This window comes from Lagenorhynchus albirostris, chromosome 9, assembly GCF_949774975.1.
Source record: "Lagenorhynchus albirostris chromosome 9, mLagAlb1.1, whole genome shotgun sequence".
Lineage (NCBI taxonomy): Eukaryota > Metazoa > Chordata > Mammalia > Artiodactyla > Delphinidae > Lagenorhynchus > Lagenorhynchus albirostris.
The window spans coordinates 35,597,923-35,620,381 of record NC_083103.1 but is presented as its reverse complement, the minus strand read 5'-3'; the positions used below and the strand labels follow the sequence as shown (position 1 = coordinate 35,620,381).

Sequence of the window (22,459 nt, the reverse complement as noted above, 5' to 3'; positions counted from 1 at the left end):
AGTTAGCTACAAAGCAATCTGTGCTGTTTCGAGAAGCACGGGGTGATCTGTAAGAGCCTGTCAGGGGCTTTTCCAATGAGGATGTGACAAAATGACAAAGAAACCAAGACCAGGGGGTTGGGGAGGCTTCAGCCAAGTGGAGGGGTGAGGGGAGAGAATAGACCAGTCAGAGGGAGAGCTTATGGAAAGACCTTGAGGAGGGATGTCTAGCACATCAGAGGAAATAAGTAATTTTTTATTATTAAAAATTATAAATAATTTATAATAATTATTATAAATAATTATTTATAATAATTATTATAAATTATTTATAGGGGAGGGTGGGGTGGAGGGATTGAGGGTAATGGGCAGAGCGAGTGGGGGGAGAGGTGAAGGGTGAAGTGCAGAAGTAATCAGGGCTGGGTCACATGGGGTCTCCAGCTCTCAGACAGAGGCGATCCCTGGACTCTAACGGTGAGTATGGAGACTGAGTCCCCTCACGAACAAGTTTGTAGCCCCTCCAAGGTCTTAATTCCTGCCAGCCGAAAGGTACCTCCTGTCCAGTAGTTCCTCAAAACTTTTCTTGCCCTTGGCTCCCAAAGAATCCTGAGACTCAGCAGAAAAGTTCTCCACACCAGCACTTTTTCAGGGGAAAAAAAGAGCATTTAATGAACACCTATTATGGGCCAAGGAATGCCCTGAGCCTTTTACCCATCTTACCTCATTTACTGCCCAACAATCTGCGAGATAAGTAGTATTACCACGAAAATAGAGACTCAGCGTAAGTAACTTGTCCGAAGTCACACAGCTATCAAATAGTAGAGTCAGGTTTCTGAAGGCAAAGTCATGATTATTGACTCTATGTTGCTGTGACCATGAGGCAGGCATGGCCTGTTTCACACCAGCTTCTTAGAGTCTCAGGAAGCCACTTCCCTGTGCAGTGTGATACATTTTCAGGCAGCAGTGAGCTGAAAATTACAGAAACCTCTCTTCAACCAATTGTAGAGTTCATTAAGCCACAGGGAGCTCTTACTATCTTCAGATATTTCAAGGCAGCTCTCTGCTCCAGGAATAAAGGAAAGAACAAATACCCATCCCCAAAAAGGTGAATGAAAGCCTTTGCTAACTAAATACTGCAGATGAGCATCTTCCTCATTTGGCTACAATTACCTCAGTCCCAAGTTACATCATTGCTAGTGAAATGATTAACAAAAAATGGTAATGGCACCGATGGTAAATTAAATGGAAATAAAAGGAGCTCAGTGTACTGTTCAATTTCCCACTTGGAAAATTTCCTAAGTTGTGTTCTTCAGCTTCCCACCAGGAATTTTCACATGTAAATAAATAGGCCTGATTGAAACTGCAAACCCAGACCTCTGTGCGTGGCTAACGCTGAACTGGAAGCCTGGGATTGCTTCTCTCCATCCCAAGGCTAATGTCAGTGAAGATGGATTTTCCCCTTGTGAAATGTTCTAATGAATTATGTAAATAGAGACAAACACCTTATAGGACTGACCTCTGCCATGGAATGTGACATACTCCTGCCCTAGCCAAACCAAGTGGAACACTGGATTTATTTAAAGAAGAATCAGGACTTCATGACAACTCAGATGCTTGTGGTGTCTGGGTTCTCGCCGCCACAAATCAACACCACCCACCAAGAGAAATTACCAACAGGTGTGACAAGGAATGGGCATGACAGCTGGGGTCCAGTTCAAGTCATCAGCAGATTCCTATCTCGTTAGAAGCCCCTTATTAGGGTTTTAGGCATAATTGTTAGTTTTTCTAATAGGACAACCTACAAGAAGAGTAAAAGCCCTGGGTTTAAAACCCAGCTCCTCCTCTTACTATGGGATTTGGGACATGTTACGCAAAAATCTTTCTGAGCATCCATCTCCTCATCTTTAAGGTAAGGGTAATAATAGCACCTATTTATTTTTATTTATTTATTTTACATCTTTATTGGAGTATAATTGCTTTACAATGGTGTGTTAGTTTCTGCTTTATAACAAAGTGAATCAGCTATACATATGTTCCCATATCTCTTCCCTCTTGCATCTCCCTCCCTAATAGCACCTATTTATGATGTGGATTTGAGAATTAGAAAGAGAATGCATGTTGCACAGTGCCTGACCCAGACTGATTGCTCAAGAAATGGAATCTGTTCTTATCATTATTCACCTCAAATGAAAGGTTGATTCCATTTCAGGATGAATATAAATTGGGTTTTAGACTCTGACTTTTTAACATAACTTGAGACCCTTTTGGTCTTGAAGTTAGATGTATTTCAGGTTGTACAAAATTAAACTGTTTTTTAAAAAATTACTTATCTGACACTTATTAGCAATGTAACTTGGAGCAAATCCTACCTTCACTGGGTCTTAGTTTCCTTGTTGGTTTAAATGAAATAATTGAAGCTAAAACTATAAAGCTCTTAGAAGAAAACGAAGGAGTGAATTTTCATGACCTAGGATTAGGCAATGATTTCTGAGATATGACCAAAAGTGTACAAGCAATAAAGGAGAAAGTTGACAAGTTGGACTATATCTGAATTGAAAACTTTTGTGCTTCAAAGGACACCATCAAGAAAGTGAAAGGACAACCCACAGAATGGTAGAAAATATTTGCAAATTATATATAGCAGATAAGAGGTGTGAATCCAGAATATATAAAGAACACTTACAATTCAACAACAAAAAGATGGGCAACCCAATTTAAAAATGGGCAGAAGACATTTGTATGGTCAGGCCATTCAAGATGGCTGTTCTCTTGCTCTCTGTACATCCCCTGCTTGACCAGTCCCGCTTCACTCACATGACAATCCAATTCTCTTAATTATAGAGCTTAATTAGTCCCTGGTAACTAATGATGAGCCCACCTGATGTCAATTCCCCCCGTAAATGGTAGCCTTCTTCTCCCCCAGGAGCGAAGACTGCTGCCATTCCTGCCCATGGTCTGCCACACACAGTGGGGTGTCCCTCCAGGACCATTTGTGTAAGATCCCCTGTCCCATGAACCACTGATGTTTCTGTTGCTGTCTCCAGGCTCTTTATTTGGTCTCAAGGCTCGGCAACTACTAAGGCGTGAAGGCCTGTGGAGTGCAGCCCAACAACATTTCTCCAAAGAAGTATACAGATGGCCAATACAAAAGCATATGAAAAGATGCTCAACATCATTAGCCATCAGGGAAATACAAATGAAAACCATAATGAGACAGCACTTTATACCCACCAGAATGACTATAATAAAAAAGACAATAACAAGTGTTGGTGAAGATGTGGAGAAATTGGAACCTTCGTACATTGCTAGTGTTAATGTAAAATGGTACAGACACTTTTGGAAAAGTCTGGCAGTTCCTCAAAGGATAAACATAGAGTTACCATAAGACGCAGCAGTTCCAATCCTGGTACCTAAGAGAAATAAAAAAGTATGTCCACACAAAAACTTGTACATGGATATTCACAGCAGCAATATTCATAATAGCCAAAAAGTGGAAACAACCAAACGCCCATTGACTGGTGATGAATCTTGAAAACATTAGGCTAAGTGAAAGTCAGTCATAAAAGACTACATATTATATGATTCTATTTTTATCAAATGTTTAGAATAGGCAAATCTATAGAGACAAGTAGATTAGTAGTTGCCTAAGGCTGGGGGTGCTGGGGGGGTGGGCAGGGAGGAACTGGGAAATGACTGCTCCTGGGTACAATTTTTGTGGGGTAGGGTGATGAAAATGATTCAAAATTAGATTATGGTGACGGTTGGTCAACTCTGAAAATACACTAAAAACCGTTGAATTATACACTTTAAAAACTAAATGGCCTGGACAAGATGATTTGTTTGGATCTTGCCCGATTTAACATTTTCTGGACAAGAAGCACATCTTGGAATGGAGCCAGGCCCTACTGGAAAAGAATGACCCTGCCCATGTAAGTGCACCAAGAAGGGAGAAGAGGTGGATAACTTCGCCTGTGCACGGTGACAGGATCCCATCCCTGGACCATAAACATTAGCTAATTCACAAGTTATCTGCTGCATATGCAAATTGGTGGTCACAGGCTCAATAACCACTAATGCTTGATAGGATACTTGCCATATGCCCGGTCCTAAGCGCTTTCCATGGATCTCATTTAATCCTCACAACATCCCTATTAAGCTTCAGATGAGAAACTGAGGATCGGAGGGTTACAAACACAGGAAGTTGAGGAATCAAAAGCAAATACAGTTTGACCAATGGCCCAAGGCCTGTGGTCCTAACCTGTCTCCATCCTGCCCAGCTTTCTCTCTACATCCCCCTGGGTGTAAGGAAAACGTGTGCTTCATCAGCAGTGAGCAAATAACTGAGTTTAAAATAACCTTATCATTTCTTGCTACAGTTCTTAAAAGCAGGGGTTATGATCATTTCATTTTTTAAAAGCCCTGAATTCAGCTTTCTCGCTGCTCTGGCAGGTACTGCTGTTTGCTTTGCAAGACACACACTCCTGGCTTCCCAAGGCTAGATGTGCACCGCTTATCTAAACCAGGCTGACTGTTCTCTCTTCTTTTTCCTTTGCAAATGTCTGTAATCCAGCAGCTTCCTGGCAGGCTCCAGGAGCTCCGGATTGCTCTACACCTGGGAAGTTTGCTACGGAAGCCTTAAAGGAGCCAGATTTTGAAGCGCCTGCTATTTGTTTTTCCTCTCACCTCCAGCCATAACGCTTTATTTGCACCCTAGTGATTGTACCACCGCCAGCGATTCCTCCACCATAAACAAGAAAATGAGTGGGAATGAGGAGAGCAGTAGGAGACATAAGTTGTGCTGCCGGCCTTTGCCCCAGCTATCCTGACATCAGAGCCTGGGCTGCAGGGCGCTTGCCTCTAGCCCGACTCTCCCTGCTCACACAGGTGACCCAGCTCTTATGCTGCTATCAAGCGGGGCCCAGGCCAAAGCTCAAACCCAACAGAGGCTGCACAGAAAGACCTGAATGTCTGCTTATAACTGAGAAACACCTCTCAGTCCAGCTTTGGAGCTTGCCATGGATATATGGGAGGCTGGTGCCCAGGTCTCGGAAAGAACTGCCAGGCTCCATACAAGCATTTGGGCCTCCACCACGTGGACAGCCCCACAGGTGAGGTGAGGCTGCCATCCTGCCCAGATCCCCGCCCTCATCCCTGCGCAGCCGCGAGCTAGGAGCGCTCGCCGGTTGCCGGGGCTCAGTGGACTGCCATGGGCACCAGAGGCCCCTTTGGAATGATGCTTCCTTTTCAGATAACTAGTGCTTGTGTGAACGAATTGCCAAGGTCTGTGTTTTATAAAAATTCCCAAACCTGAAAACCAGAGTTGTATGATGACCTCACCTGGAGTATCAAAACTGCCCGGAGCGCTGGATCCCTGCCCCTCCACATACCCCACTTCCAGTGAGGGCCCCCTGGGGGTGCTGAGCCCAACCCTGGGATTCCCTGTCGACCACAGATCTAGGGGTGGTGGAGAGTCCCAGGGCCATGCTTGGGCTACCTTCCTGCATCGCCTGATCTCCCAGGGTCAGATTTACTTCTCCAATGAATGTTCCTTTCTTCTTTAGCAAGGAAGCCTGAAGAGTAAGTAGAGCCTGACTGGGCACAGAGCCAGATCCAAGGACAAATCTACTGTCTCCAGTCCCTGCAAGGAGGGCCAAGAAAGCAGCGATAAACTTAAGGGGATGGCAATCATTCTATTTTCCAGGACTCCATGGAGGTAAGGTAACAGGCATGCTCTGATAAACCGCCTAAAGTGGTTGCAGGTGGTGAGACCTTCCAAAAGCACTGCCTGAGTAACAACAGGTAAGTGCTGCCTTCTGAGCTGGAAGGGTCGGTGGGAAGAAAAGTCTGGGCCAGAGCTGCTTGGGTCAGGAAGGAGAGAGATGGAGCCCTGCTCTCCGTGCTCTCCGTCTCAGCCATTTCCTGCACGGCTCAGGCTCTTCTCTAAACGACTAAAGAATGTCTGATTGAAGAGGTGTCTAATTATCAGGCTCCCAGGATCCCCCAGGCCTGGTCTGGCTGTGTGGCTGGTCCCCACCCCCTGCTCCCAGCCCTTTTCCAGGCCTTCCTTTCTGCATGTGGAGAAGGTGGGGCTGGCCCACATGGGTCTCTCAGGGTCGGGCCTGCGGGGTCAGCCTGAGTCTGTGCTGTGATTCACTCTGAAACCCAGGTTGAGTAATAGAATCTGAAGCTCTTCCTGTAATTTTCATGATGGTTCCCTTGGGTTTGTTTATCCGTCTCAGTCTCCCTGATTCTGGCCTGAATCTGAATCTAGGCCACAGTGTGATGATCAAAGCAAATGGTGCAAGACAATTGCTTAGATTTGCTGTTTGCTTCAAATCTGGATTACAGTTGCCCTTCTAAGTAAGCCTCTGTGGGCACAGGATTTAAAAACTCACAGGTGTCAAGGTCCTTAAAAATCACCAGTCCTTCTCAATTGGTCCTGTGACTCCCTTTCTATAAAAAAAATATTTTATAATACCCTCTTTGCTAACCTGAAGTGAAACTCATAAATAATATAAGCCACCTGTATACATAATTTTTAAAAATCATTATTATATCCTTATTATATTATATAATAATGATCCATGGCCCAATGTGGATGAACCTCAAGAAACGTGCTAAGTGAAAGAAGAGAAACACAAAAGGCTGTATATATTGTATGATCCTATTTATGTGAAATTTCTAGAAAAGAAAAATCTGCAGAGACAGTAAACATATCAGTGGTTGCCTGGAGCTGGGGGTGGGCATGAGAATTGACTGCAAACACACCCGAGGGAACATTGAAGGAGGATGGAAATGTTCTGAAATTGCCTTGTGGTCATGGTCACCCAGCTTGTCAGTTTTACCAGATCACTGAATTGATGAAAACCCTATCTGAATTGAACACTTTTAAAGCGAGTGAATTTTATATTATGTAAATCACAACTATTTTTTTCTTTCTTATTGAAATATAGATGATTTATAATATTGTGTTAGTTTTGGAAATCACAACTATGTTTTTAAATGCACTTTATCCTTGATTTACATGGTAACTCAATTTTTTAAAAATTCAGTGTGTGTATACTGGTTGTGAAAAAAACAAATTGTGTTCATATTTAAAGCAGAGCTAGATTCCAGAGTCAGAGAACTACGAACAAGTTCTTCATCTACATGAGTATCCAGTAGGACACGTGACAGTTGTGTAGGGTACGGGATAATTCTTCACTGTGAGGGATTGTCCTGGATACTGTAGGATATCTAACATTCTTGTCCCCTGCCTACTAAATTCCAGAAGCAGCCTCTAATCATTGTAACACTGAAAAATGCCCCTATAGAAGTCCAGATCACCCCCTAGGAAGTGGCTTCACCCCCACTGAGAATCCCCGATGTTGTCCAGCATCACATGGGGAGACTGAGGCCAAGTGAGGGGCAGAGACTTGCCTGGGGGCAGAGAGTGAGCTGGTGCTTAGCTGAAGTCAACCCAGACGTCCTAAATCAGACTTCAGAGCTCTTTGGCCTATACCAGGCCTTTTCACTCTTGCTTGTCTTTCTCTCCCAACTTCGCTGTCATTCTGGTACCTAACATGTAAACAGCTTCATCTCATTCAGAGCTATGGAAAAGGCAGACAGGGGGGCAGAGCTTGTCACTATTACGCTAGCTCATGAAATTCACCCACAGGGAATCCAAGCAATGGGGACAGCTGGTTCTGAGTCCCGAACATGAAGCCTCGGTGAGTGTGTGAGCCCAGGAATATCAAACATCCACTGTACAGACTGCTGTTCCCATCCCCTCCCATAGTAGATATTGCTAATCACTGATGACGTGCTTGCTCTCTGAGATTGAATGCAGACTCTGCCTCTTTCTCAAGGCAGCCATTGTCAATTACCTGAAACTTGCAGAAGAGATAAATCAAGTTACTGTCCTAGGGGTGCTGTGTCTAAAGAAAGGAAACAGGCTGGGTGCAGACCTGAAACAAAGAGCCACCGTTAATCCAAGAAGTTCAATGCAGGGGAGGAGGAGAAGGCTTCTGGGCGTGATGAACAAAGGAACAGACCAAACTGAGAGACCAGGCAAGGGCACTGGAAACAGCGCTTCAGGCTTTGGTTGAGACAGATGGGTCCTAAGAGAACAGATGCTCAGTAACTGCTTGACGAATGACCACTGAGAGAGGAACAGGGACTGTCTGCCCTGGCTTCATAGCAACCTCTTGGTCAGAGCCCAAGGAGGTGTGTGCTGCTCCCCAAAGTGAGGCTGGAATCCGGAGGCCTCTGAAGCTGATCTCATGGGCTAGACTCTCTGGAGGGTCTTTGCCCCTTATTAGATGTAATTCATCCGGGGCCCAAGGAGTTCCCCAGCACAGCTGGAGCCGATCACAAGAACAGGTTCCTCTTAAAGGCAACCAGAGAGACTCACGCAATGTCTAAAATTTGGAGAGTAGAGTCTAGTAGCCAAGTGCATGGGCTTTGGAGTCAGACAGACCGGGGTTTGGATCCCAGTGTTGCCAATTACTAGCTTTGGGATCTCAAATTGCTTGACTTTTTGGAGGTCATTTTTCTCTTCTCTCCGTGGGATCTAATTCACAGAGTTTTGTGAGGGTTAAATGAATAGACATTCATTTGGCTTTTCAATGTCCATTCATCTCTCTCACTGTTTAAAAGTAGCCATGCAGTTTAGTTAGGATGGCCTGCATCCTAGGTTCCAGGGATAGACCATCACTGATCTACCCACTCAGGATAATACCAGCCCTGTTGCTACACTGATTGGTTCAGGGATGAGTTACTTAGGCTATGCCAACCAACATGTGGTTTTCTCTTGGTTAGTTCAGTTTAGTTCTGTTAGAATAAATCCAGAAGTGTTGTTTGATGGTAGGAGGAGGTCTCTCTCCTTCTCTCTCTTTCTCTCTTTCTCCTCCTGGATATGAGTGAGGGATTGTGTGTCCTCAGCTTCTGCCAGAAATCATTTCGCATCCAAGTCATTTCGCAGTCCAGCCTGAGGAAAGCAAACACATGGAATAGGGCAGAGCCGAATCACAGAGAAACCAAGCCAGACCCCTGATCAAACTTTACCTGACCCAGCCTGATCTGTCCCTGAACTTTTTTTTTTTTTTTTGCGGTACGCGGGCCTCTCACTGTTGTGGCCTCTCCCATTGCGGAGCACAGGCTCCGGACGTGCAGGCTTAGCGGCCATGGCTCACGGGCCAAGCCGCTCCGCGGCATGTGGGATCTTCCCGGACCGGGGCACGAACCCGTGTCCCCTGCATCGGCAGGCGGACTCTCAACCACTGCGCCACCAGGGAAGCCCTGTCCCTGAACTTTTAAAGCAAAATTTGGGTTGGAATTCCTGTTACATTTAAGTGCTCAACAAATGGTAGCAGTCAATACTATTACTATTATGATCAAAAGGATTACTAAGTAAAGCCAAAAAAAGGGTTTGACATTTTCATTACAAGATACAGTACAATTTTCCCAGTGGTATTCATTTATTTCACAAATTCATCAAACAAATTAATTCAACAAATAATGATTGAGTTCCTACTATGTGTCCTGCCTGGTGCTAGGTGCGAGTGATGAGCAAGACAGGCTTGGTACTGCCAAATGCTCAGATCCCATCCCCACCCCTCGGAGAGGTCTCCTTCTTGCTGAGCTGGAAGGGAGGCTGCTTGTTCACAAACGTGTGCATATTTAAAAGGAAAGCCTTGCAAAATGGTCACACATGTAGAAGCTCTACATCAAAGGCAAGTGGTTCTCAGCGTGAAGATGGCAGGATTTACTCTTATCTCTTCCTGCCTTCACACACTCCACTTCAGCCAGGTACACCCTCCTCACCTTCCTCTGCCTTCAAGACCCCACCAGAAACTCTATAAGAGGCTTCCTGGCTGATGTAGATGCTTGCTTTCCTCCTCCTGGGACCTCACATCTGTTTCTCTTTACATCTCACCCTGCTCTGCTCTTGTAGTCACTCCGGGTCTCCTAGCTGCCAGCTGCCCACTCTGCTAGGTGATCGTCGCCTTGCCTTGCCCTCCAGGCCCTGAACTCTTAGTTTGCGTTTACCACCATGATTTCCAACCTACTGCTCTGTCCCAAGGGCCTGCTGTAAACCTGCTGATAGTCCCACTTGCCCAGAGGTGTTTATAGGTGGTTTAGAGGTGGTTTATCTGAAGATAATTCAATTCCTATGTTTGTTTGTTTAAGATTTTTTGATGTGGACCTTTTTTTTTTTTTTTTTTGGCTGCATTGGGTCTTCGTTGCTGCGCGTGGGCTTTCTCTAGTTACGGCAAGTGGGGGCTACTCTTCATTGCGGTGCACAGGCTTCTCATTGCAGTGGCTTCTCTTATTGCAGAGCATGGACTTTAGGCACACGGGCTTCAGTAGTTGTGGCACACGGGCTTAGTTGCTCCGCAGCATGTGGGATCTTCCCGGGCCAGGGCTGAAACCCGTGTCCCCTGCATTGACAGGTGGATTCTTAACCACTGCGCCACCAGGGAAGCCCCTGGACCATTTTTTTTTTTAAGTCTTTATTGAATTTGTTACAATATTGCTTCTGTTTTATGTTTTGGTTTCTTGGCGGGGAGGTATGTGGGATCTCAGCTCCCTGACCAGGGATCGAACCCACACCCCCTGCATTGGAAGGCAAAGTCTTAACCACTGGACTGCCAGGGAAGTCCCCTCAATTCCTATGTTTTTGTACCTAAATTCCTGACTTCTAGTTCCTGGCTCCTGGCCTTGACTTGCCTGGTGCCTAAATAAATTCCTACCATTAACTAAGGAACTAGTGCCTGGTCCTAACTCAAAAGTTACATTGTAAAAAGGTGAGGGGGGAAATGCTACACTGCTATCCCATCTTCCCCAGCACTGCTTTTCCTTTTATGATATCAATATATTTTTAAAGCAAAAAAGTAGCACATGCTTAGGGGGAAAACTCAAACAGTATAGCATTTGGTAAAGTGGAACGTGAAAGCCTTCCCTCCACTGGCCCTTAGTCCCTTACCCCAGAGGCAGCCATGCTACCAGTTGGCTGTGTTGCCCAGACCCAAGGTGGTCCCTGGGCTCCAAAGGCAGGTTGCCTATATTCAAACCCAGCTCCATCATTTATTAGCCATAGACGTTGAACAATTCAGCTAACCTCCCTGTGCCTTGGTATACTTATCTATAAAACTAGGATAATAACAGGACTTGCTTTTGAGGTTACTGGGGGAAAATATTTTTTAATTTCAGTAAAGCACTTAGAATAGTGATTGGCACATGGTTAAGTGCTTAATCAAAGTGAATTGTTATCTACCTCTTTTTAAATAACAGTTATTAGGGTTCTGTGGTGTGGATGTCTTTTATTATAACCATGTGGTTTATAGATTCACTAACTAGTTTCTGCAAACTGAGGATCCAATACCGAGAAGTTGGGGCCACATGGAACATCAAGAATGTGTGGTTTTGGTTTTCTAACTTGGAACCCAGTGACATCAGAGCTTGCAGGGGTTCACCTGCTGGCCTGAAGATACTGTAAGAAACCATTTTCCATCTGGGGTCACTTCTTCATTCTTCTAGACCTAATGTTCTCAAACCAGACATCCTTTCCTTCCTCCCAAGTTCTGTGTCCGGGGTAACCAGCACCCTGGACGATGAGCTCTGCTCTGAGCTTAAATTGCTACCAGTTAGAATCAGAGCAGTTTTTCTCTCTCCTCTTCAACATGCTGGGCTGGCAATACTGTGGCTTCCCAGCAGGTTAAAGTGATCACAAGTATCTTGGAATAGATCTCTTTCCTGGAGAGAAAGAAGGGAAACAAGATAAACCAGATGGATCTAAATTGAACACGCTGTTCCTGGCACTTAATTTCCCAAAAGGCATTTTGGTGGCCTCCTGGGAATACTTCCCAAGCAATGCCTGGAGTTTTAACCATTTGACAGCCGTTAACCATGTTGAACCTCATGGGGCTTAGCTCCCCACCCACCAGTGAAGAGCACCAGCAGAAACTACCATTTGCTCTGGGAAAATGTCCTATAAGTAGCACCAACAAATCTTCCCCCAATAAGAGCAGGCCACAAGCAATGCTGACAACAGTGCTCAGCAGAGCCTTGATCTGAAAATGCCGAGGAGAAGAAAGAGAAAGACCCAAGCTAGCCCCTTGGAAGCAAATTTTCCATCTTCCTCAATTAAGATGTCCATGCCTCTGTTGTTCCTTTTTGTCGGTGGCACTATTGCATAGCACTCGGGGGGTTAAAGGCAGATCAGTAGGAGGCAGAATTCCCAGACATTGTTGTTCTTTCACCTCTCATGTCTAATGAGCTATGGGTCAGGTCTGTTCAGTTATGGGTCTTCCATCCATCCCACCTTGTGCATTGCTAATGTGTATTTCCTGGTTCAACAGAGTGTATTGGAACTATTGGGACTTTGTTGACACTCAGCTAAGGGCACAAATTCTAACAATTGTTGACCTCCAGGAAGCCACTTAACTTTGCTGAGTCTTGGTTGCAACGGTTAAAGGAGGAAACCAAAGCTGAATGCAACATTATTGTAAAAGTGAGAGTCGCATTACAAGTGCCCAGTGCTGCTGGTACCTGCTAGATGGTCAAAAAATACCTGTCAGGCTGCTGAAGTAGAAGTGAACGGAGACTTCCAGTTAAATGTGGTGGAACTGACATGTATGTGCAATTTTACTGCTTCCCCAAACCACAATAAAATGGTAACACAGGGCTAAAAACAAGTGTAAACGTATAAGGACACAGAGAACGAAAACAGCATAGCCTTGATCTGTGTGACCTATAATTCAAAGGGAACAAAAAAGAAAGCTTCATTGTAACACCTCTGTATCAGTTATCACACTTGCATAACAAACCATCCCAAAACTTAATGGCTTAAAACAAATACCATTTTATTTGCTTACAGTTGTGAGTCAGTGATTTGGGCTGGGCTCATACAGGTGGATCTTCTGCTAGAATTAACTAGCTCACTCATTTGCAGTAAGCTGGGAGCTGGTATGACTTAGGGCTGGGCTCTGCTGGGATGGTTTATCTTCTCCCTGCACGTGGTCTCACCATCCAGGAGGCTGGCCTTTGCTTCTCCACTTGGTGGGCTCCGGGTTCCCAGCAGCCAGAGGATAAGACCCAATGCACTAGCCTCTGCATGCCTCAAATTTGCTAATACCTCATTGGCGAGTCACAGATTCAGTGGCCGAGCCCAGACTCAATGTGGGAGAGATCTACACAAGGTCACAGATACCTTGGTTCATTCCTGCAACAGTCTACGACAACCTCTGAAGCACGTTTACCATCTTTGCCAATTAAGATGATCATGTCTGTGTTGCCTCTTATTAATAGAGATGCTATTCAATGGTACTGACAGAGTCAAAGCTAGATCAAAAGAGATAAAAAGCAGGTGGACAAGAAAGACCAACTTAGCAGACCAGAGAAAATGGAAACCAAAGCCTGAAGTGGGGGACTGAAGGAAGCTGGTTCATTCTACAGAACCCTAGAGATTCAGAAATTGAAGCTACCAAGTATCAATACATCTGAAATTCAGAGTACAGGGGGGGCTAAAAACAGAAGAATAGGCTAAAAGTCTGTGTAAGAGGCACTATCTCGACCCTCTGCATCTTTGTTCCTGCCCCACACAACCAAGTGAATACCTTTCTATATCCCAGGATTGAGGTATACTCTCTGGAGAGGTAAAAATGGAAAGATTCTTATCTTGGGATACCAGGCATTGCTAAAGGTGGGGACACCATACTGAAAACAGGGAGATTACCCAATTGACAGTAAAAGAACATTAATGAGAAAATTAATTAATTCCACAATTGATTAGTAGGAATTCCAAAGAGCAAGAAGACACAGAAAAAGAGAAGTGAAAGTTATCAAAGACTTCAATACATTTCAATAAAATTTCCCAGAACTTAAGTAAATGAGTTGGAAAAGACCCACTGAGTACTTTGTGGAATGAATTTAAAAAGAAAAAACAACTAAAGCGAATCATTGTGAAATTCAGGATATCAGGGATAAAGAGAAAATCCTAATGGCGTACACAGAGAAAAGACCAAACAAACAACAACAATGAAAACAGGTGACATACAAAAGTTCAGAAATCTACATGGCATCAGACATAATGGCCACAGGAGATGCTAGAAGATAATGGAGCAATGCGTTCAGAATGATGAGTGGAGAGGGGACCTTCAAGATGGCGGAGAACTAAGCCATGGAGATCACCTTCCCCCCAACAAATGCATCAAAAATACATCTACATGTGGAACAATTCCTACAGAACACCCAGTGAACACGGGCAGAAGACCTCAGACTTCCCAAAAGGCAAGAAAATGCCCACGTACCTGGGTAGGGCAAAAGAAAAAAGAAAAAACAGAGACAAAAGAATAGGGATTTGGGGCTTCCCTGGTGGCGCAGTGGTTGAGAGTCCGCCTGCCGATGCAGGGGGCACGGGTTTGTGCCCGGTCCGGGAAGGTCCCACATGCCTCGGAGCGGCTGGGCCTGTGAGCCATGGCCGCTGAGCCTGCACATCCGGAGCCTGTGCTCTGCAACGGGAGAGGCCACAACAGTGAGAGGCCTGCGTACCGCAAAAAAAAAAAAAAAAAAAAAAAAAGAATAGGGATGGGACCTCCAACCTCTGGGAAGGAGCTGTGAAGGAGGAAACGTTTACGCACACTAGGAAGCCCCATCACTGGCAGAGACAGGGGGGTGGGCGGGGGGGAAGCTTCAGAGCCATGGAGGAGAGCGCAGCAACAGGGGTGCAGAGGGCAAAGCGGAGAGATTCCAGCACAGAGGATTGGGGCCAACCAGCACTCACCAGCCGGAGAGGCTTGTCTGCTCACCCGCCAGGGTGGGTGGGGGCTGGGAGCTGAGGCTCAGCCTTCCTAGGTCAGATCTCAGGGAGAGGACTGGGGTTGGCTGCGTGAACACAGCCTGAAAGGGGCTAGTGTGCCACAACTAGCCGGGAGGGAGTCCAGGAAAAAGTCTGGACCTGCCAAGAGGCAAGAGACCAATGTTTCGGGGTGCACGAGGAAGAGGATTCCTTCCCCGTCTGCCCACAGAAGGCAGAGAACCACCTAAGTGAGCTCTAGAGACGGGCGCGAGCCATGGCTATCAGCTCGGACCCCAGAGACGGGCATGAAACGCTAACAGTGCTGCTGCCGCCACCAAGAATCCTGCGTGCGAGCACAGGTCACTCTCCACACCTCTCTCCCGGGAGCCTGTGCAGCCTGCCACTGCCAGGGTCCCGGGATCCAGGGACAAATGCCCCGGGTCAACACACGGTGCGCCTCAGGCTGCTGAAACGTCATGCTAGCCTCTGCCGCCACGGGCTCGCCCTGTATTCCAATCATGACTACCGTACCCCTCCCTCCCCCAGTCCTGAATGAGTAAGAGCGGCCCTACTCAGCGGCTGCTCATGTCTGGGTGGGGAGCAACGGCCTGAGGGTGACCTACACTCAGAGGTGAGGCCAAAACGAAAGCTGAACCCCAGGAGCTGTGCGAACAAAGAAGAGAAAGGGAAATTTCTCCATGCAGCCTCAGGAGCAGCAGATTAAATCCCCACAATCAACTTGATGTACCCTGCATCTATGGAATACCTGATTAGACAACAAATTTTCCCAAAATTTAGGCAGTGGACTTTGGGAGCAACTGTAGACTTGGGGTTTACTGTCTGCAACTGATTTGTTTCTGATTTTTATGTTTATCTTAGTTTAGTGTTTAGGGCTTGTTATCATTGGCGGATTTGCTTATTGGTTTTGTTGCTCTCTTTTTTTTTTTTACATCTTTATTAGAGAATAATTGCTTTACAATGGTGTGTTAGTTTCTGCTTTATAACAGAGTGAATCAGTTATACATATGTTCCCATATCTCTTCCCTCTTGAGTCTCCCTCCCTCCCACCCTTCCTATCCCACCCCTCTCGGTGGTCACAAAGCACCGAGCTGATCTCCCTGTGCTATGCAGCTGCTTCCCACTAGCTATCTACCTTATATTTGGTAGTGTATATATGTCCATGCCTCTCTCTCGCTTTGTCACAGCTTACCCTTCCCCCTCCCCATAGCCTAAGTCCATTCTCTAGTAGGTCCGTGTCTTTATTCCTGTCTTACCCCTAGGTTCTTCATGACATTTTTTTTTCTTAAATTCCATATATATGTGTTAGCATACGGTATTTGTCTCTCTCTTTCTGACTTACTTCACTCTGTATGACAGACTCTAGGTCTATCCACCTCATTACAAATAGCTCAATTTCGTTTCTTTTTATGGCTCAGTAATATTCCATTGTATATATGTGCCACATCTTCTTTATCCATTCATCCGATGATGGACACTTAGGTTGTTTCCATATCCAGGCTATTGTAAATAGAGCTGCAATGAACATTTTGGTACATGACTCTTTTTGAATTATGGCTTTCTCAGGGTATATGCCCAGTAGTGGGATTGCTGGGTCATATGGTAGTTCTATTTGTAGTTTTTTAAGGAACCTCCATACTGTTCTCCATAGTGGCTGTACCAATTCACATTCCCACCAGGAGTGCAAGAGGGTTCCCTTTTCTCCACACCCTCTCCAGCATTTATTGTTTGTAGATTTTTTGATGATAACCATTCTGACTGGTGTGAGATGGTATCTTTGTACTTTTCAATTGCATTTCTCTAATGATTAATGATGCTGAGCATTCTTTCATGTGTTTGTTGGCAGTCTGTATATCTTCTTTGGAGAAATGTCTATTTAGGTCTTCTGCCCATTTTTGGATTGGGTTGTTTGTTTTTTTGTTATTAAGCTGCATGAGCTGCTTATAAATTTTGGAGATTAATCCTTTGTCAGTTGCTTCATTTGCAAATATTTTCTCCCATTCTGAGGGTTGTCTTTTGGTCTTGTTTATAGTTTCCTTTGCTGTGCAAAAGCTTTTAAGTTTCATTAGGTCCCATTTGTTTATTTTTGTTTTTATTTCCATTTCTCTAGGAGGTGGGTCAAAAAGGATCTTGCTGTGATTTATGTCATAGAGTGTTCTGCCTATGTTTTCCTCTAAGAGTTTGATAGTTTCTGGCCTTACATTTAGGTCTTTAATCCATTTTGAGCTTATTTTTGTGTATGGTGTTAGGGAGTGTTCTAATCTCATACTTTTACATGCACCTGTCCAGTTTTCCCAGCACCACTTATTGAAGAGGCTGTCCTTTCTCCACTGTACATTCCTGCCTCCTTTATCAAAGATAAGGTGACCATATGTGCGTGGGTTTATCTCTGGGCTTTCTATCCTGTTCCATTAATCTATCTTTCTGTTTTTGTGCCAGTACCATACTGCCTTGATGACTGTAGCTTTGTAGTATAGTCTGAAGTCAGGGAGCCTGATTCTTCCAGCTCCATTTTTCGTTCTCAAGATTGCTTTGGCTATTTGGGGTCTTTTGTGTTTCCATACAAATTGTGAAATTTTTTGTTCTAGTTCTGTGAAATATGCCAGTGGTAGTTTGATAGGGATTGCATTGAATCTGTATATTGCTTTGGGTAGTAGAGTCATTTTCACAATGTTGATTTTTCCAATCCAAGAACATGGTATATCTCTCCATCTATTTGTATCATTTTTAATTTCTTTCATCAGTGTCTTATAATTTTCTGCATACAGGTCTTTTGTCTCCTTAGGTAGGTTTATTCCTAGATATTTTATTCATTTTGTTGCAATGGTAAATGGGAGTGTTTTCTTGATTTCACTTTCAGATTTTTCATCATTAGTGTATAGGAATGCCAGAGATTTCTGTGCATTAATTTTTTATCCTGCTACTTTACCAAATTCATTGATTAGCTCTAGTAGTTTTCTGGTAGCATCTTTAGGATTCTCTATGTATAGTATCATGTCACCTGCAAACAGTGACAGCTTTACTTCTTCTTTTCCGATTTGGATTCCTTTTATTTCCTTTTCTTCTCTGATTGCTGTCGCTAAAACTCCCAAAACTATGTTGAATAAGAGTGGTGAGAGTGGGCAACCTTGTCTTGTTCCTGGTCTTAGTGGAAATGCTTTTAGTTTTTCACCATTGAGGACGATGTTGGCTGTGGGTTTGTCATATATGGCCTTTATTATGTTGAGGAAAGTTCCATCTATGCCTACTTTCTGCAGCGTTTTTATCATAAATGGGTGTTGAATTTTGTCGAAAGCTTTTTCTGCATCTATTGAGATGATCAATCATATGGTTTTTCTCCTTCAATTTGTTAATATGGTTTATCACATTGATTGATTTGCATATATTGAAGAATCCTTGCATTCCTGGAATAAACCCCACTTGATCATGGTGTATGATCCGTTTAATGTGCTGTTGGATTCTGTTTGCTAGTATTTTGTTGAGGATTTTTGCATCTATGTTCATCAGTGATATTGGCCTGTAGTTTTCTTTCTTTGTGACATCCTTGTCTGGTTTTGGTATCAGGGTGATGGTGGCCTCATAGAATGAGTTTGGGAGTGTTCCTCCCTCTGCTATATTTTGGAAGAGTTTGAGAAGGATAGGTGTTAGCTCTTCTCTAAATGTTTGATAGAATTCGCCTGTGAAGCCATCTGGTCCTGGGCTTTTGTTTGTTGGAAGATTTTTAATCACGGTTTCAATTTCAGTGCTTGTGATTGGTCTGTTCATATTTTCTATTTCTTCCTGATTCAGTCTTGGCAGGTTGTGCATTTCTAAGAATTTTTCCATTTCTTCCAGATTGTCCATTTTATTGGCATAGAGTTGCTTGTAGTAATCTCTCCTGATCTTTTGTATTTCTGCAGTGTCAGTTGTTACTTCTCCTTTTTCATTTCTAATTCTATTGATTTGGGTATTCTCCCTTTTTTTCTTGATGAGTCTGGCTAATGGTTTATCAATTTTGTTTATCTTCTCAAAGAACCAGCTTTTAGTTTTATTGATCTTTGCTATCGTTTCCTTCATTTCTTTCTCATTTATTTCTGATCTGATTTTTATGATTTCTTTCCTTCTGCTAACTTTGGGGTTTTTTTGTTCTTCTTTCTCTACTTGCTTTAGATGCAAGGTTAGGTTGTTTATTCAAGGTGTTTCCTGTTTCTTAAGGTAGGATTGTATTGCTATAAATCCATATTCTTGGATTGGAAGAATCAACATTGTGAAAATGACTCTACTACCCAAAGCAATATACAGATTCAATGCAATCCCTATCAAACTACCAATGGCATTTTTCACAAAACTAGAACAAAAAATTTCACAATTTATATGGAAACACAAAAGACCCCGAATAGCCAAAGCAATCTTGAGAAAGAAAAACGAAGCTGGAGGAATCAGGCTCCTGGACTTTAGACTATACTACAAAGCTACAGTAATGGCACTGGCATGAAAACAGAACATGAAAACAGAAACATGAAAACTGGCATGAAAACAGAAATATAGATCAATGGAACAGGATTCAAAGCCCAGAGATAAACCCATGCACATATGGTCACCTTATTTTTGATAAAGGAGGCAAGAATATAAAACGGAGGAAAGACAGCCTCTTCAATAAGTGGTGCTGGGAAATCTGGACAGCTACATGTAAAAGAATGAAATTAGAGCACTCCCTAACACCATACACAAAAATAAACTCAAAATGGATTAAAGACCTAAATGTAAGGCCAGACACTATAAAACTCTTAGAGGAAAACATAGGCAGAACACTCTATGACATAAATCACAGCAACATCCTTTTTGACCCACCTCCTAGAGACATGGAAATAAAAACAAAAATAAACAAATGGGACCTAATGAAACTTCAAAGCTTTTGAACAGCAAAGGAAACCATAAACAAGGTGAAAAGACAACCCCCAGAATGGGAGAAAGTTTTTGCAAATGAAGCAACTGACAAAGGATTAATCTCCAAAATATACAAGCAGCTCATGCAGCTCAATATCAAAAAACAAACAACCCAATCCAAAAATGGGCAGAAGACCTAAATAGACATTTCTCCAAAGAAGATATACAGATTGCCAACAAACACATGAAAGGATGCTCAACATCACTAATCATTAGAGAAATGCAGATCAAAACTACAATGAGGCATCACCTAACACCGATCAGAATGGCCATCATCAAAAAATCTACTAATAGTAAATGCTGGAGAGAGTGTGGAGAAAAGGGAACCCTCTTGCACTGTTGGTGGGAATGTAAATTGATACAGCCACTATGGAGAACAGTATGGAGGTTCCTTAAAAAACTAAAAATCGAACTACCATATGACCCAACATTCCCACTACTGGGCATATACCCTAAGAAAACCGTAATTCAAAAAGAAGCATGTACCACAGTGTTCATTGCAGCACTGTTTACAATAGCCAGGACATGGAAGCAACCTAAGTGTCCATCTACAGATGAATGGATAGAGATGTGACACATATATACAATGGAATACTACTCAGACATAAAAAGAAACGAAATTGAGTTATTTGTACTGAGGTGGATGGACCTAGAGTCTGTCATACAGAGTGACGTAAGTCAGAAAGAGAAAAATACCGTATGCTAACACATATATATGGAATCTAAAAAGTAATGGTTCTGATGAACCTTGGGGCAGGACAGGAATAAAGACGCAGACGTAGAGAATGGACTTGAGGACACGGGGTGGGGGGAAGGGTAAGCTGGGACGAAGTGAGAGAGTAACATTGACATATATACACTACCAAATGTAAAATAGGTAGCTAGTGGGAAGCAGCTGCATAGGACATGGAGATCAGCTTGTTGCTTTGTGACCACCTAGAGTGGTGGGTTAGGGAGGGTGGGAGGGAGACACAAGAGGGAGGGGATATGGGGATGTATGTATACCTATAGCTGATTCACTTTGTTTTACAGCAGAAACTAACACAACATTGTTAAGCAATTATACTCCAATAAAGACATTAAAAAAAACTGTTACATAAAGTTTTTGTTATACAAGATGCGTAAGTTCTAGACATCTACTGTACAACATAATGACTATAGTTAACAATGCTGTGTTATGCACTTCAATAAATGTTAAGAGGGTAAAAAAAAAAAATGATGAGTGGAAATGAATTTCATACCAGAGTGCCACACTCAGCCGAACTATAATGTGATGGTAGGCTAAGGATATTTTAGACATTAAAGATCTGAAGAAATATACCTTACATGCATTCTTCCTTTGGGAGAAATGAGGAAGACATAGAAATCAGAGAAAAGGTGTGCCAGTTATTAGCTAATTGCCCGTTAGCTGCAAACCTACACTTCTGTACTCTGCTGTGTGATGCTGAGGCCAAGACTCTAAAAATCCCTTTCACCTTGGCCCGCTGGCCCCCTGTTAAGCTCTCTAATGGGGAGAGATTACTAGAGGGCGACTGGAGGGCTGGAGAAGGGAGAAGGGACTTGCTCCTTCCTGTTGGATTCCTGTCTACTTGTGGTTCCTGAGAGCATCACACTGGCAACCCTTCACCCCACAGAAACAGTTCCTTCCTGTAGCAACAGTTGAGTCCAGTCTGCAGTTTTCTCAACGCTTGCAGAGCAACTTTTCTGGGCCCTTTAGAGATACCAGCACCAGCTATGTCACCTCCTTCACCCCCAGCACACGCAGTTAAAATAACTGGCATGGTTTCTAAAGCCTGACTGATATACAGGGGATCCAACACAGGATAAAAAGTAAAAACTCCAAGGATGATAGTGAGAGGAGATTCCAGGGCAATAGCTATGCGTCAGACTGGTGGCTTGCTTGAACTGATAGCCCCAGTTCGTGACCTTCCTGTATCCATGTTCTTTGCAAAGTGACTTTTCAGATTCTTCCATCAAGACGTGGAGTCTATTTCTGTTCTCCTTGATTCTGGCCTTGTGACATGTTTGGCCAATAAAATATGATGGGAGTCATGGTGAGCCAGCTCCAATCCTAGCCTCAAGAAGCCTTGCATATTTCCTTTCTCTCTCTTGGATCCTTATTTCCATCATGAAGTCTTGTCTAACCTGCTGGAGGATAAGAGACCATGAGGCACGCCAGCCAGTAGCCAGCTACCCATCCCCTCCCCAGGCAGAGATGCAGTTAACTGCAGATGCCTGAGGAAGTCCTGCCGAGACCAGGAGGACCATCCAGCTGAATTCAGCCCCAAATGCCAACGTGCAGAATTGTGAGCTAAATAAATGATTGTCGTTTTTAACCACTAAATGTTTGGGCGATTTATTATGCAGAAACAGCTAACTGATCCACAGACTTAGAGAATAACCAGTCCACACCGGACCAGGAGGATTGAAGGCTCACAGATGGATGAATTCAAGAAGCAAAAGTGATATCATTAGGGAAGCTAATATGTTCTCTGGAGGGCAGTGGGGTGAGTTGGAGTAAAGGCTTGCAGCTTCTTCTTGTAAGCCTTGTAGAAATATTCAGTGTGACCTACGTATATGTATAACAGATAGAAATAAAATTCAAATTTACAAAAATGAACGGACTTTGTGGATTTCCTTCTGTAGTGAATGTCAACTCACGATCGTGGACTTGAATCCCAAGGCGTGGTTTCAGCAATCTTGTCTTTTCATGACTGCTGTTTTCACTAGTGGACATGCAGGCAATATTCATCAGTA

General features: G+C 43.7%; 1 long non-coding RNA gene across 1 annotated transcript; it reads left to right on the top strand.

Moving 5' to 3' along the window:
- The first annotated feature begins 4,576 nt into the window (after nt 1-4,576).
- LOC132525219 (uncharacterized) lies at nt 4,577-22,214 on the top strand. Its single transcript, XR_009542204.1, has 3 exons — nt 4,577-5,087; nt 5,541-5,692; nt 22,070-22,214. It is a non-coding gene; the product is annotated as an uncharacterized LOC132525219 (long non-coding RNA).
- The last annotated feature ends 245 nt before the right edge of the window (nt 22,215-22,459 follow it).